Below are 15,014 nucleotides of genomic sequence, written 5' to 3'. Positions count from 1 at the left end.
CACCGGGTTAAATTTTACCACTAACGGTATTTTACCCATTCATTATTATTAACGTTGTTTGATTACCAAACCCGTTTTCGGGGTGTTACAAGTCTACCCCCCTTAAAGAGGTTTCGTCCCCGAAACCTTTCTCACAAACTTTATCAGTTTAGATCATCTGAACCTTAGTTTTGATGATCACTTGAGCACTATTCGCTCATAATAATCTTACCAAAAAGTATGGTAATGTGTTTTTAGTTTTAAGGCATATGCGCCTTTCACGTGTAAGGCCTCGTAGGCCATTACTTTCAGCTTGTGTTTCTTATTCTAGTCACTTATTTGATCGAGTTGTCATCTGATTACTCGGTCGTATTTATTATTCAACACGTTTACTTCTAGCAAATTTTTATATTGACCAGCGCCTTGCATAAGTCATAACACTATTTTGACTCTGAATGGTTTTTACCGGCTAGATTAATTTCTCGCCGTCACTTTATACCCTGTCACTCGGGTACATCATATTGCCAGCCCGGCCTTTTGCGTTTTTCTGATTTCTTGTCTCATAACTCACGTTATAACATGGTCACATTCTACGTTACTTTTAGTGACCGTAATCCCATCACATCTTGTTTAAGTTTATGTCGACTTTTCATTGTCGAAAATCTTTCTTTCGAATGTATCGTTTTACACACACCTATTGGTGTTAAAACCTATATCCTTTAATGTTAACCATTTCTGAGTTCGTCTCATAATATTCATATTTGTTAAAACGTTGTTTCTTACTAAAACTGAATTTTAGACCTTTTAACTAAGTCAATTACTTATATCAAGGAAATTGACAACCCATAATTTATTCTTTTCCGTTCTTATTTTACGCGAGGAATCGTAGCAAGTTCCCTTGCTTTCCTCTATTGACTCGTAGGTTCTTTCACTTAGCCTTGTAGGCTATTTCCTTAGGTCTTCACCCCCTTTTAACAAGGACCCTAAGGTTTATTTCCCTTTTTATTCGTGACCCGAGAGTCATTCTGGTCCCGTAGACCTTAACACTGCTCGCATTCCCGAAGGTTACGATGATCCCGCGGATTCATCTTTTATTTGTGTCTATATTCAAATGTATATATATACATATATAGCTTCAAAGCATCTCTTGTTATGTTTGGATTCGTTTATTTTCGCTTTTGAACTTTAGTTGACCTTGACCGTAGTCTAAGGCTTCATTTGTTTACTTTTGGACTAATTTTCCGACTTTACGTCTTCTTACGTCATTCATACGTCGGTTTATTCTATGCTTGCCATTATTTGGTTCTCACCTACATGTTTTTGCAACCCACTACCCGGATTCTTTTACCTTACGGTTTATTTATTTATTTTATTTATTTATTTATTATTTTTTTAGCGCCCATAACCCCTTGCATAGGTTTATTAGTATTTCGCGCTTTTATTTATCCGGTTCGCGCTTACTTACACTAGCAAGCGTTGTTCTTTATTTAATTTGTTTGACTTGTTCGTGTGAAATTTCACCACTTATGAACGTCAAACTTCATTCTTTGTTCAACCTGTTCAACCTCGATTGGTTGAACATATTTATTCAAAATTTCTATTTACGAAATTTTATAGTCATAACTCATAATCCAAGTCTTTTGATTTTTAACCTGCGTTCACGTCTCTTGGTTTACACATGCGTTAAAATTCCTACCCATACACCGGATGTTTTACCGAAGTCATTATTATTGCAACCCTCCCGGTATGCATTAAGACCTCGCTTCACTTTTATATTCCGACTCTGTCCTCAAGCTTGACGTTTTACAAAAACGGCCAGTTAAGAGACATATTTGCATTTTCCGGGTTCGAGTATAAGTACACCCCCTCCCAATACATATCTTAATCATTTTACATGTTTGTATTCTCCGGGTTCGAGTGTAAGTACACCCCTCCCAATACATATCTTAATCATTTTACATGTTTGCATTCTCCGGGTTCGAGTGTAATTACACCCCCTCCCAATGCGTACCTTAATCATTTTACATGTTTACATTCTCTGGGTTCGAGTGTAAGTACACCCCTCCCATTCGTACCTTAATCATTTTACATGTTTCTTTGTCCCTTCACTCAGGCTCATTATCCTAATATGATACGCTTCCGTCACTCGGCTGTGCATTTACATTATTATCAAATATTTTGCTTATCTGATTCATTTGGGTACGTTTTAATTTATCCCACTCACCCCGTCCTTACTACATTGGATGTAAGCATGTCCATCATAAAAAGTTCATGGTACCACGTGCTCACCACTTACTTGGCCAGAGTAAGCGATCAATACCTGGTATACATGACCTTTTTTATAATTTTCACATTACACCCCATGTAAATAATGCCTCTATTTGTTTCTTTTGGAAACAATATCCCGGATAGGTTTTCTATTCGGGTTGTTCCAAATTTTTAATCTATATATGCAACTTTCAATCTCTACGTATTTGTTGCATATTACTATTCACGTAATAATTTAAAATGTGCACCAGTAAATGCTTGCCCTAACGGGCTCTTTATGTCGTTAACCTTGTTTGCGATCATCACGCGATTTAGGTCCTTGATGAGTATGCTCTGCTTGTCAAACCTCGGACCGTTCCACCGTCATATCCGCAATTTGTTAAACTCTCGCTATCTTCAGATGCGAGTGTCCTTCAAATAAAACATTTACAAGAATTAGTAACATGAACTTCAATAATCACCCGTCTTATAATACAAGGCTTTTCTACTATACGCGTAAACGCGCGCAATTTGGTCAACTATATTTATCATTTAATTGAGGTAACGTGTATCACACGATAGCCCTAGGTGTTGTTTACAACACTTTAGCATGCTAAACTATTAACATACATGTACTTACCGGATTTGCGATCAAGCCTCGAACCGAACACTTTATTCTTTTAACCTTGAGCTCTGATTACCAACTTGTAAGACCCGTCTTAATTTATCAAGATTATATTAATAAACCACGCATTTTACATGAAAATGTGACCTTTCAAAAACTTTTTATAAGTTATCATTCATACATGATTAAAACATTCAAAAGATAGTAACAAATGTTCACATAGTTTACTTTTGATAACAAGGTTTAAACTCAAATGCGGAAGCTTCATTTATCGTGTGTTCGGTTCTTGTTAGGCGCTTGATCTTCATCCGGATACCGATATCATTTACCTGTAATCAAAACCAACACAAACGTTAGTTTTGATAATTATGTAACATGTTTCTTCAAGTACTTTGAGCCAAATAAGTGAAACAAACAAAATCTACAAGTTGTACCCCTGTCGCGTACCGCGACAGGGTTCCCTAATTCTGTCACGTACCGCGACCGTGGCCGCGTGTCATGCCCCATCCATCTTGGTCCTTCGCGTGGCGCGAGGGTCACCATTTTCCAGCAGGTTTGTTTCTGCAACCTGCATTTTTTTTGCCCAGTTATGTGCTTTTTGTTTCTATGTTTAACAAAAACATGCATAACATTCAAACGACACATCCGTTTTACGCGATTTTTGTTTCGTATTGACCGTAATGTAGTCTCCTATGTAATCAACACAAAGGTTTGTAACGATGCTGATTTATAAGCTTACGGCTTATAAATCTCTTATACAATTATTCGACCCGTTTCATAATCTATTAAACGACTTGTTTCTAAATCATTTTAAATCATCATAAAACCTTGGACTACTTGTTAACTCAAAAATCTTTAACTCGTGAACATAACTTTTATGAATTATGCGACCAATGCCCAAGCTATGCGCATAATTCATTTTGACCCGTTTAGGAGATTTAAACATTTAAGTTCAAATCCCGCTCTTCTCTTTCCACACATCACATTTCCACGTTAATATGTCTACTTATGCTCCGCCAATTTACGCGTACCTGACTCGGGTCAAAGTATTGACCCGTTTTAATTTGCCTTAATAACTTACTGATTCATAGCAACGCAAATTCCATAATCTGTTTTACCCTGTGAGCATCGGACTCGACACGCACTTATTAGTCATTATTCGTCAAATGGTGTTAACATTACCATTTGACCCGTTTAGTCTAAATGACCAAACATTTTGCACTTATATTTGAATGGTATTTATTTTTCATTTCATTATTTAACCCATTTCGCCCCTTTTTCCATTAAACATGCTTCTTTTTCTTATCATTTTACTCGTCCCGACCTGTATCATTTCGTGTCGGAACCCATATTTTGGATATAACCTTGGTTGTGTTTATAATCTATAAAGCAAATACGTATCCATAAAAAAAGGGTGTAAGCTTTACTTACCTTGCATCCTTGCGAGCTTCATACTTGAACTTGTATACATTTGACCCGTTCATTTCCAAGCTCCCATCTAGCTTGTCAGAGTCAAACTACCATATCATATCCACAAGATGATTAGATTAGTCAACATTAACATGACCAACACACCTTATGGATTCACACACTTATTCATCAAAGTATGCTATTTATTCAACAACTATATTTTTTTTTCATAACTCTTTCCATTCACTAAACGTTTGACCCGTTAGTCAAGTTACTTATACGAACTAGTTAGTAAGTGATTTTGAGCACTTTAAGCATGTCACATAAAGTGTTATTTTTTTCTAACAATAAATACTTCATGACTAAATCAAGTATACGCAATCATATGTCTTTTTCTGGATTAATAATGACATTATTAATGTGCAGCGATTTTCTATACAGCTGCTCTAATTGACCATTATGACCCATTCAAAGTCCGAACTAGATTAACATGTTCAAAGATGGATCGTAGAAAACTTCAATACCTTCGCAAGCATATAAGGTACACCTTCTAACGAATTTTCTATGATTTTATATGATTTTTATAAAATCAGCACAGCAACTATATTTTCATTTTTTAAACAACTTTCAAGGTTTTGAACAGCGGTTTAATTCACTTTTTTGGCCTATTTAACAACCAAATTTGTTTCTTATGATTGAAAACAGTAAAAATTTACTTCATAAGCTTTCCGAAAAGGTATAGAACACCCAAATCGGATAAACGGTTGATTTTATATGATTTTTTTTAAGATTAGTCGAAATCCATATAAAAAGCTACGGAAATCATGTTTAGGGTCCTTTTAAATTCGAGGCAAACCATCAAATGAAACCCATTTCTATGGCTAAAACCCTTATTAAACTCTTGGTAATGGTTAGAAACCTATAACATAGTGATTGTAGGCTAAGAGATGTGAAAAACATCATCTATTTCAAGAAGTCATCATATGAATCCTAATTTTATCATCTTCTCAACTTCATCTTTGTCAATTTAAGAACTAGAACTAAAATTAACATATATTCAAGTCCTATTTGGTGATTCTTATACACCATCATGTTTAATTTCATACAAATCAAAGATTTGTCATAAACCCACTACTCATGAAATCATCAAATCAAGCTCTACATACAAACTAGTAGACAACACGATTCACTTGGGCATTTTAACGAGCACCTTATGGGCATGATTTTTATACCTCTTCTATTTAGTTCATGGCTAGTATTTTTAACCAAGTTTCAATCATTAAATCAAACCCTTATGTCTAGCACTCATGAACAATATCAAATCTTGCATCATAACATCAATTTTTCTCAGATTTACCATCACTTTTCAAGTGTTCATCATATTTTCATAAAACCCATTTACCACTTACAAGGTTAATCCTTCAATCACTTGTTCATGACATTTAATTACCAATTTCACATCTAGGGTTCGTTCCTAGACTTATACTAGTGTCAATTTCACTATAACATTCAATCATTCACACTAAAATTTCATTCATGCATGATTATCACAAACTCAAAATATCACCAAACTATAAATTTCGACATACCTTACGATCCCCTTAGCTCGGTGATCGTTTATATGTATTCAAATCCAAGTTTGGTCTTCAATTGCACCTTCAATTGGAAGATTTTGTGGAGTTTAGGGTTTTACCCTTTTTCTTCCTGCTCTGGTCGTTCCCCACGCACACACACACACACACACACATTCTATGTGTGTGTTGTGTTTTAATAAAAATTAGTTTCCTACTTGACGACATTAGTACCTATAGTTTCAAGAATTTACAATTGAAACTAGAACCCATGGTTTATCATTTCATTACCCATTACTAACTAAGTTAGTTCTATCTAGTTAACTTAATGGGTTCGGGGAGCCATAACCCGTTTTATTTTAGGCCCCGTTAACTCGGGCCTTTTATATACTTTGTTTTCTCAAAGTATTTATCCTTCTTTTTAATTAATATTAGATTATTTATTTAAATACTTATATTCACCGGGTTAAATTTTACCACTAACGGTATTTTACCCATTCATTATTATTAACGTTGTTTGATTACCAAACCCGTTTTCGGGGTGTTACAAGTCTACCCCCCTTAAAGAGGTTTCGTCCCCGAAACCTTTCTCACAAACTTTATCAGTTTAGATCATCTGAACCTTAGTTTCGATGATCACTTGAGCACTATTCGCTCATAATAATCTTACCAAAAAGTATGGTAATGTGTTTTTAGTTTTAAGGCATATGCGCCTTTCACGTGTAAGGCCTCGTAGGCCATTACTTTCAGCTTGTGTTTCTTATTCTAGTCACTTATTTGACCGAGTTGTCATCTGATTACTCGGTCATATTTATTATTCAACACGTTTACTTCTAGCAAATTTTTATATTGACCAGCGCCTTGCATAAGTCATAACACTATTTTGACTCTGAATGGTTTTTACCGGCTAGATTAATTTCTCGCCGTCACTTTATACCCAGTCACCCGGGTACATCATATTGCCATCCCGGCCTTTTGCGTTTTTCTGATTTCTTGTCTCATAACTCACGTTACAACATGGTTACATTCTACGTTACTTTTAGTGACTGTAATCCCATCACATCTTGTTTAAGTTTATGTCGACTTTTCATTGTCGAAAATCTTTCTTTCGAATGTATCATTTTACACACACCTATTGGTGTTAAAACCTATATACTTTAATATTAACCATTTCTGAGTTCGTCTCATAATATTCATATTTGTTAAAACGTTGTTTCTTACTAAAACTGAATTTTAGTTTAACGTTTTTCCTTTTAACTAAGTCAATTACTTATATCAAGGAAATTGACAACCCATAATTTATTCTTTTCCGTTCTTATTTTACGCGAGGAATCGTAGCAAGTTCCCTTGCTTTCCTCTATTGACTCGTAGGTTCTTTCACTTAGCCTTGTAGGCTATTTCCTTAGGTCTTCACCCCCTTTTAACAAGGACCCTAAGGTTTATTTCCCTTTTTATTCGTGACCCGAGAGTCATTCTGGTCCCGTAGACCTTAACACTGCTCGCATTCCCGAAGGTTACGATGATCCCGCAGATTCATCTTTTATTTGTGTCTATATTCAAATGTATATATATACATATATAGCTTCAAAGCATCTCTTGTTATGTTTGGATTCGTTTATTTTCGCTTTTGAACTTTAGTTGACCTTGACCGTAGTCTAAGGCTTCATTTGTTTACTTTTGGAATAATTTTCCGACTTTACGTCTTCTTACGTAATTCATACGTCGGTTTATTCTATGCTTGCCATTATTTGGTTCTCACCTACATGTTTTTGCAACCCACTACCCGGATTCTTTTACCTTATGGTTTATTTATTTATTTTATTTATTTATTTATTATTTTTTTAGCGCCCATAACCCCTTGCATAGGTTTATTAGTATTTCGCGCTTTTATTTATCCGGTTCGCGCTTACTTACACTAGCAAGCGTTGTTCTTTATTTAATTCGTTTGACTTTTTCGTGTGAAATTTCACCACTTATGAACGTCAAACTTCATTCTTTGTTCAACCTGTTCAACCTCGATTGGTTGAACATATTTATTCAAAATTTCTATTTACGAAATTTTATAGTCATAACTCATAATCCAAGTCTTTTTATTTTTAACCTGCGTTCACGTCTCTTGGTTTACACATGCGTTAAAATTCCTACCCATACACCGGATGTTTTACCGAAGTCGTTATTATTGCAACCCTCCCGGTATAGATTAAGACCTCACTTCACTTTTATATTCCGACTCTGTCCTCAAGCTTGACGTTTTACAAAAACGGCCCGTTAAGAGACATATTTGCATTTTCCGGGTTCGAGTGTAAGTACACCCCCTCCCAATACATATCTTAATCATTTTACATGTTTGTATTCTCCGGGTTCGAGTGTAAGTACACCCTTCCCAATACATATCTTAATCATTTTACATGTTTGCATTCTCCGGGTTCGAGTGTAATTACACCCCCTCCCAATGCGTACCTTAATCATTTTACGTGTTTACATTCTCCGGGTTCGAGTGTAAGTACACCCCTCCCATTCGTACCTTAATCATTTTACATGTTTCTTTGTCCCTTCACTCAGGCTCATTATCCTAATATAATACGTTTCCGTCACTCGGCTGTGCATTTACATTATTATCAAATATTTTGCTTATCTGATTCATTTGGGTACGTTTTAATTTATCCCACTCACCCCTTCCTTACTACATTGGATGTAAGCATGTCCATCATAAAAAGTTCATGGTACCACGTGCTCACCACTTACTTGGCCAGAGTAAGCGATCAATACCTGGTATACATGACCTTTTTTATAATTTTCACATTACACCCCATGTAAATAATGCCTCTATTTGTTTCTTTTGGAAACAATATCCCGGATAGGTTTCCTATTCGGGTTGTTCCAAATTTTTAATCTATATATGCAACTTTCAATCTCTACGTATTTGTTGCATATTACTATTCACGTAATAATTTAAAATGTGCACCTGTAAATGCTTGCCCTAACGGGCTCTTTATGTCGTTAACCTTGTTTGCGATCATCACGCGATTTAGGTCCTTGATGAGTATGCTCTGCTTGTCAAACCTCGGACCGTTCCACCGTCATATCCGCAATTTGTTAAACTCTCGCTATCTTCAGATGCGAGTGTCCTTCAATTAAAACATTTACAAGAATTAGTAACATGAACTTCAATAATCACCCGTATTATAATACAAGGCTTTTCTACTATACGCGTAAACGCGCGCAATTTGGTCAACTATATTTATCATTTAATTGAGGTAACGTGTATCACACGATAGCCCTAGGTGTTGTTTACAACACTTTAGCATGCTAAACTATTAACATACATGTACTTACCGGATTTGCGATCAAGCCTCGAAACGAACACTTTATTCTTTTAACCTTGAGCTCTGATTACCAACTTGTAAGACCCGTCTTAATTTATCAAGATTATATTAATAAACCACGCATTTTACATGAAAATGTGACCTTTCAAAAACTTTTTATAAGTTATCATTCATACATGATTAAGACATTCAAAAGATAGTAACAATTGTTTACATAGTTTACTTTTGATAACAAGGTTTAAACTCAAATGCGGAAGCTTCATTTATCGTGTGTTCGGTTCTTGTTAGGCGCTTGATCTTCATCCGGATACCGATATCATTTACCTGTAATCAAAACCAACACAAACGTTAGTTTTGATAATTATGTAACATGTTTCTTCAAGTACTTTGAGCCAAATAAGTGAAACAAACAAAATCTGCAAGTTGTACCCCTGTCGCGTACCGCGACAGGGTTCCCTAATTCTGTCACGTACCGCGACCGTGGCCGCGTGTCGTGCCCCATCCATCTTGGTCCTTCGCGTGGCGCGAGGGTCACCATTTTCCAGCAGGTTTGTTTCTGCAACCTGCATTTTTTTTGCCCAGTTATGTGCTTTTTGTTTCTATGTTTAACATAAACATGCATAACTTTCAAACGACACATCCGTTTTACGCGATTTTTGTTTCGTATTGACCGTAATGCAGTCTCCTATGTAATCAACACTAAGGTTTGTGACGATGCTGATTTATAAGCTAACGGCTAATAAATCTCTTATACAATTATTCGACCCGTTTCATAATCTATTAAACGACTTGTTTCTAAATCATTTTAAATCATCATAAAACCTTGGACTACTTGTTAACTCAAAAATCTTTAACTCGTGAACATAACTTTTATGAATTATGCGACCAATGCCCAAGCTATGCGCATAATTCATTTTGACCCGTTTAGGAGATTTAAACATTTAAGTTCAAATCTCGCTCTTCTCTTTCCACACATCACATTTCCACGTTAATATGTCTACTTATGCTCCGCCAATTTACGCGTACCTGGCGCGGGTCAAAGTATTGACCCATTTTAATACCTTGCCTTAATAACTTATTGATTCATAGCAACGCAAATTCTGTAGGACCGGTTTTGAATCCGAAACGATTGCGAAACGTACGTATAACGTGCGGAATCCGTACACGAACGCGACCTAACACACGTGACGTAATATAAACGTGATTCTATTAATCAAATCTGAAAACGTACAAGAACCTGAATCACGATGTCACTTTCTCTCTCTAGTTTCTCTCTCTAGCTCTAGAAACCTCCAAGTGACAAATGTAGCAAAAGTTCTAAACTAAACATAAAGCTCCCTATTTATAGCCTAAGGCATTTAATGAGATTTCTCATTATTACAATTATGCCACCTTGCCTTTTGTCTAGTTATCACTAATATAACAACTCATTTTCTTCTGTTTCTCGCTACGGCTCGGATTGACGAAGGCTATAGACATGAATGTACTAACAGACTCCCCCTTGGATATTGCCGCAGTCAATCTCGTAGCGTCTTGTGTTTCCCTTTTTGAGTCTTATTGAATCTTTAACACGTCTTCATCAACGTAGACTCTCTTTTGTTTGAACAGAATCCCCGTGGATCTGTTTTCAGCTTCAACTCCTCCTTTTTGTATAAACTCTTTTCTTCATCAGGCTCCCCCTTTCGTCAAGCTTCCGCGCTTTGGGATCGACACCTTGCTTTCCGTATACAAGCTCTTTCAAGAACGATACCTGGCTCTTTGCACGCTTCCGTTCGCGTTGAGCTCGTCTTCAGACTCCCCTTTAGACTCGGCTTTCGGGATCGTAGTCTGGAATAACATCTGCAACACTCAAACATTTATAAGTACAAACATTTTAAAACCAGTAATCAAATTCTCTAACTCACTCCCCCTATCAATAAACTTCATAGATTTGACAATATTAGCAAACCGGATTGTAAACTAGCTCTATTACAAAGATATTAACAATCTAAGCATCCAAATCCCTCTCAGTTAATCATTCAAGTTCAAATTAATGACCTTGAAGATATTCACAAACTGTTTTGAAGTTTTGATTTATAACTCAAGTTTCAAATTAATGAACTTGTTTTATTTTCAGAAACACAATCAGCTTACTCAAATTTTGAAACTCAGCAACTCAGACATCGGTTGTCGAAACCAACGCAGAAATCAAAATCTTTTTGTATTTTCTGAAAATATAAAGCAGTAAAGAAATATATACAAACATATTTACAAACAATATTTTTGTTTGAGTATGCGACAGAGGATCATATCAGTTTTTGACAAATTACTAGTACCGTTAAGCTTTAATTCATACTCAGAATTAAACAATTCACATAGACTGTTTCTAAATTCTCACACAATTTTCAATTTACTCAGGATACTATTTAGATGTCTTATGAACTTAGCTCATTCATGTGTCCCACCTCTTGAATATACTCCCGTATCCAGAATCTCAATATTAAGACACACAGGTGATTGTACTAAAATGATATCTGTACATAATTTAGGACATGCGAAAACTGAGGGATCTCAGGTCGATACTTCCGTATGCGCAGAGAGATATCAGTTTCGACTTTGGTATGTCCCCTTTAGAGGATCTTTTAGCTACAACAGATGATTATCAATTTTATTGTCTAATCAACTGAGGGCTAATGCTGTGTTTCAAGCATTTGAGGCAAAGCATTATTCAAGGATAAGGTCAGAACTTCCGTTCAGCAGAAGTCCCGGAATAATACCCCAGACATCAAATAGTAGAAAAACCTAGTATATCAGAATAAGAAACCTTTCAGACGAGATTTCAGGGGTTACCTATATATCCAAGTAGTGTTCCCCACAAATTTCACAAGTTTGTAATTTTAGGTTTATATCCCGAATAAATCTACTAAATGTGTGAAAATCTATCAACACATCATCAGTAAATCTGTTTAAAACTTTATACTATACAAATCTTTAGCATACAGTAACTATCTACTGATGTACTATCATTTCCTCTTTTTACACAACACCTCAAAATTTTTGAATTTTATCAAGTTTTTGGCTTTTTCAAATTTTCTAATGTTTTTGTATTTTCTGACAATTTTTCTCCCCCTAAAATGCAAAATCATTAAAGGAAATTTGACAAACCGATACTGATAGCTTTATCTCGCCATCCATGTTCTACTAACTGTGCACTGAATTATACTAAAAGCAGTAATTACCCCCATGATTTACAACACATTGATTTTTACAGTTTGAAAACCGTTTTTCAATCTGATGAATGTAATCATGTTTGTTCAGCCGTGAGGGTTTCGGCGTATTCAATCAACACATATTTTTGATTTTCTATTTTGACAAAAATTGAAAACAAACATATTTTTGGTTTTTAATTTTTCAAATTTTTAGGGTTTTTTGAAATATTGTTTATTTATGTACAGAAAAACATATAAACTCCCTGTTCAACCAAATCAGGAACCAACAGCCTCTGCTTCCTCTTCATGTGCCAGGCTGCTCCAACTTTCAATCTCACAATCTTCAGTATTCTTGAGCACCTGCACATTCAGACTTTATCAAATACTACACAATAATTTTCATTCACTAAAGATGCCGATTCATGCTTCGCGATAAAGGAAGCTCCGGCAATTCAAATTGTTTAATCAAACATTGTGTCCACCCAAGCCTCATCAGCCTTGGGTGTAACCTTGACTCTAGCAACCTGAATCTTAAAGTTTTCAGCCTTGAGTGGTGGAAAATTTGCATCATAGGCAATCGAAATTGAATCCTCAGCTTTCTTCACCTTAGAAAATGAACTTTCTATTTCTGTTTTCGATTTCCAGATTTGTTTTTGTTTCTCATTTTTAACCAAATCAACATGTTTCTTAACATTCCATGCTTGACCATTTGGTGTTCCACGTTTGTAAAAATGTGAATCTTTTTGAACACTTTGGTTTTGAACAACAACTTTTGGTTTCCAAACCTCTTGGGGTTTTGTCATATCAACTGATGTTTTCCAACTTTGTGTTGTTCTGAACCTGGGTGTGTGAGAATTCCAGGTCTGTCTTGAATCAAACCTGTTCAGATTTGATTTCCAATTTTGATTCGAAACAAACTTGTTTGTGTTGTACCTCCAAGTTTGTATTGAATCAAATATGGTTGACCTTTGTCTCACATTCTCAGATTTTTGTTTCTTAGAATCAATCTTCTTGTTGTCAACATCCACAGGTGTTAGATTTGGACACTTGCGTGCAAGATGTCCTTTTTGATCACATTTGAAACATGTTCTCATGGACACATCTTTGACCTGTGGTTGTTGCTTTTTCTTTTGTGACTCAAACTCAGCATTAGACTGCCTCATTTTGAGTTCTTTCTTTCCAGCTAAACTGTTTCCTTGAACAAAACTCAATTTAGCCTGATAATTTGGCACTTCATTTTTCTTTCGATTCTGTTTCTTCTTATAGCCCAACCCAGCCTTCATGTTCTTCTTTTTGACACCCGGTTTGTTATAAAAAGTTTTGTGACCTTTGTCACACCCCGACCACGTAAAACAACAAAACGTGGCGGAAACGTCGGGGAGTGTTGTAACAGAATCATTGTTTCACAACCATGGATTGAACAAATTTCGTTATATTGAATTAAATGAGTTACAATGTCTTAACAATAAAGAAACATAACAAAATTAACTAGTCTTGCATCTTTTAATGTCACTAAGGCCTCGTCCAATCCTATGTGAGCAGACATCGATATCATCATCAAATATCATCAACTATTGTACCTGAAACACATGTGAAAGTACGTCAGCATAAAAATGCCGGCGAGTACATAGGTTTTATTGATTTAGGATTCATGACTTATAAGTTTAGAAAAAGTTTGTTTATCAAAAAGTTAGTCATGATCCTTATAAAATGTTTTGTTTTATAAATCATTTGAAAAGCGATGATAGATATATATAATTAAAAAGAATGATGTAAGGTTAAATGAATAACCAAGTAAAAAAAATGAGTTTATATATAACAAGCTGTTTTGTGGAACAATGTCTTGTGAAAAGTATGTTATTTGTATAAAATGTATAGGTCCAAATTGAATGATTTAAACAACGCTGCGACGTGTAATATCATACAAACACTTATATATAGGAAGTACCAGCGGCGTATCCACCATGCTTGTATCATATTACACACACACCTCGTTACTCAAATCACTTACCCAAACAAACCACCAATGTAAATTGCCCATGTCTAAACCAATTGTCAAATGTCATTGTGAAAACCATGTCAAAATGTTTATGAAATGTATATGTCAATACCAAAATGTCTATGTCAATGTCAATCATGTAATGTGTAAACAAAATGTCATGTATGGCAAGTGATATATGTATCAACTAAACCATAGGTAAAAATGCACAAAACAATGTATTGAAGTAAAACGTGGTTTAAATCAACGTTATGTTTTGTGGAAAATGCATGCTATAATGAATACAGACATTTATGCGGTATTGTGAAAATGCATACATCCAAGCCTTGCAACTGTGGTGATAAACCTTTAAACAAATTAAAGGTCTATCTGTCTAAATGTTTTAATCGAATTCGGTCATTCCTTCCAATCCAAACATACCCAGGATTTCAGGAACGGGAGTTGTCAATTCCTATGGTACCATTACCTACTAACGAGCGGCGTGATCAATGTTAATGAATGTATATTGTCCCATTTAACAAACCAAATGTCATACCCAAAATGTAAGCATGTGAAAACAATGTACTAAGTATGATGAACATACATAGCGTGAAAATGTCATGTAAAACAAATGCACTAAGTATGATGAACATACATAGCGTGAAAATGTCATGTAAAACAAATGCACTA

The 15,014-nt window shown here is 35.3% G+C and overlaps 2 long non-coding RNA genes across 2 annotated transcripts in view; both read right to left on the bottom strand.

The window, feature by feature from the left end:
* Positions 1-2,992: 2,992 nt before the first annotated feature.
* Positions 2,993-5,990, bottom strand: LOC110871214. The gene is made up of 4 exons (XR_002553562.1): positions 5,851-5,990; positions 4,283-4,368; positions 3,330-3,419; positions 2,993-3,180 (listed from the first exon to the last, which is right to left on the bottom strand). It is a non-coding gene; the product is annotated as an uncharacterized LOC110871214 (long non-coding RNA).
* A 3,647-nt stretch (positions 5,991-9,637) lies between these two features.
* LOC110871213 overlaps positions 9,638-15,014 on the bottom strand; it is a 31,399-nt gene continuing 26,022 nt past the window's right edge. The window contains exon 3 of the long non-coding RNA XR_002553561.1: positions 9,638-9,721. This is a non-coding gene — a long non-coding RNA (uncharacterized LOC110871213). The remainder of the gene's footprint in view (positions 9,722-15,014) is intronic.

The sequence above is a fragment of the Helianthus annuus genome, chromosome 8 (genome assembly GCF_002127325.2).
Source record: "Helianthus annuus cultivar XRQ/B chromosome 8, HanXRQr2.0-SUNRISE, whole genome shotgun sequence".
In the NCBI taxonomy this organism is placed as follows: Eukaryota; Viridiplantae; Streptophyta; class Magnoliopsida; order Asterales; family Asteraceae; genus Helianthus; species Helianthus annuus.
Note: the sequence above shows the minus strand (reverse complement) of the source record. Positions and strands in the feature narration are given on the sequence as shown.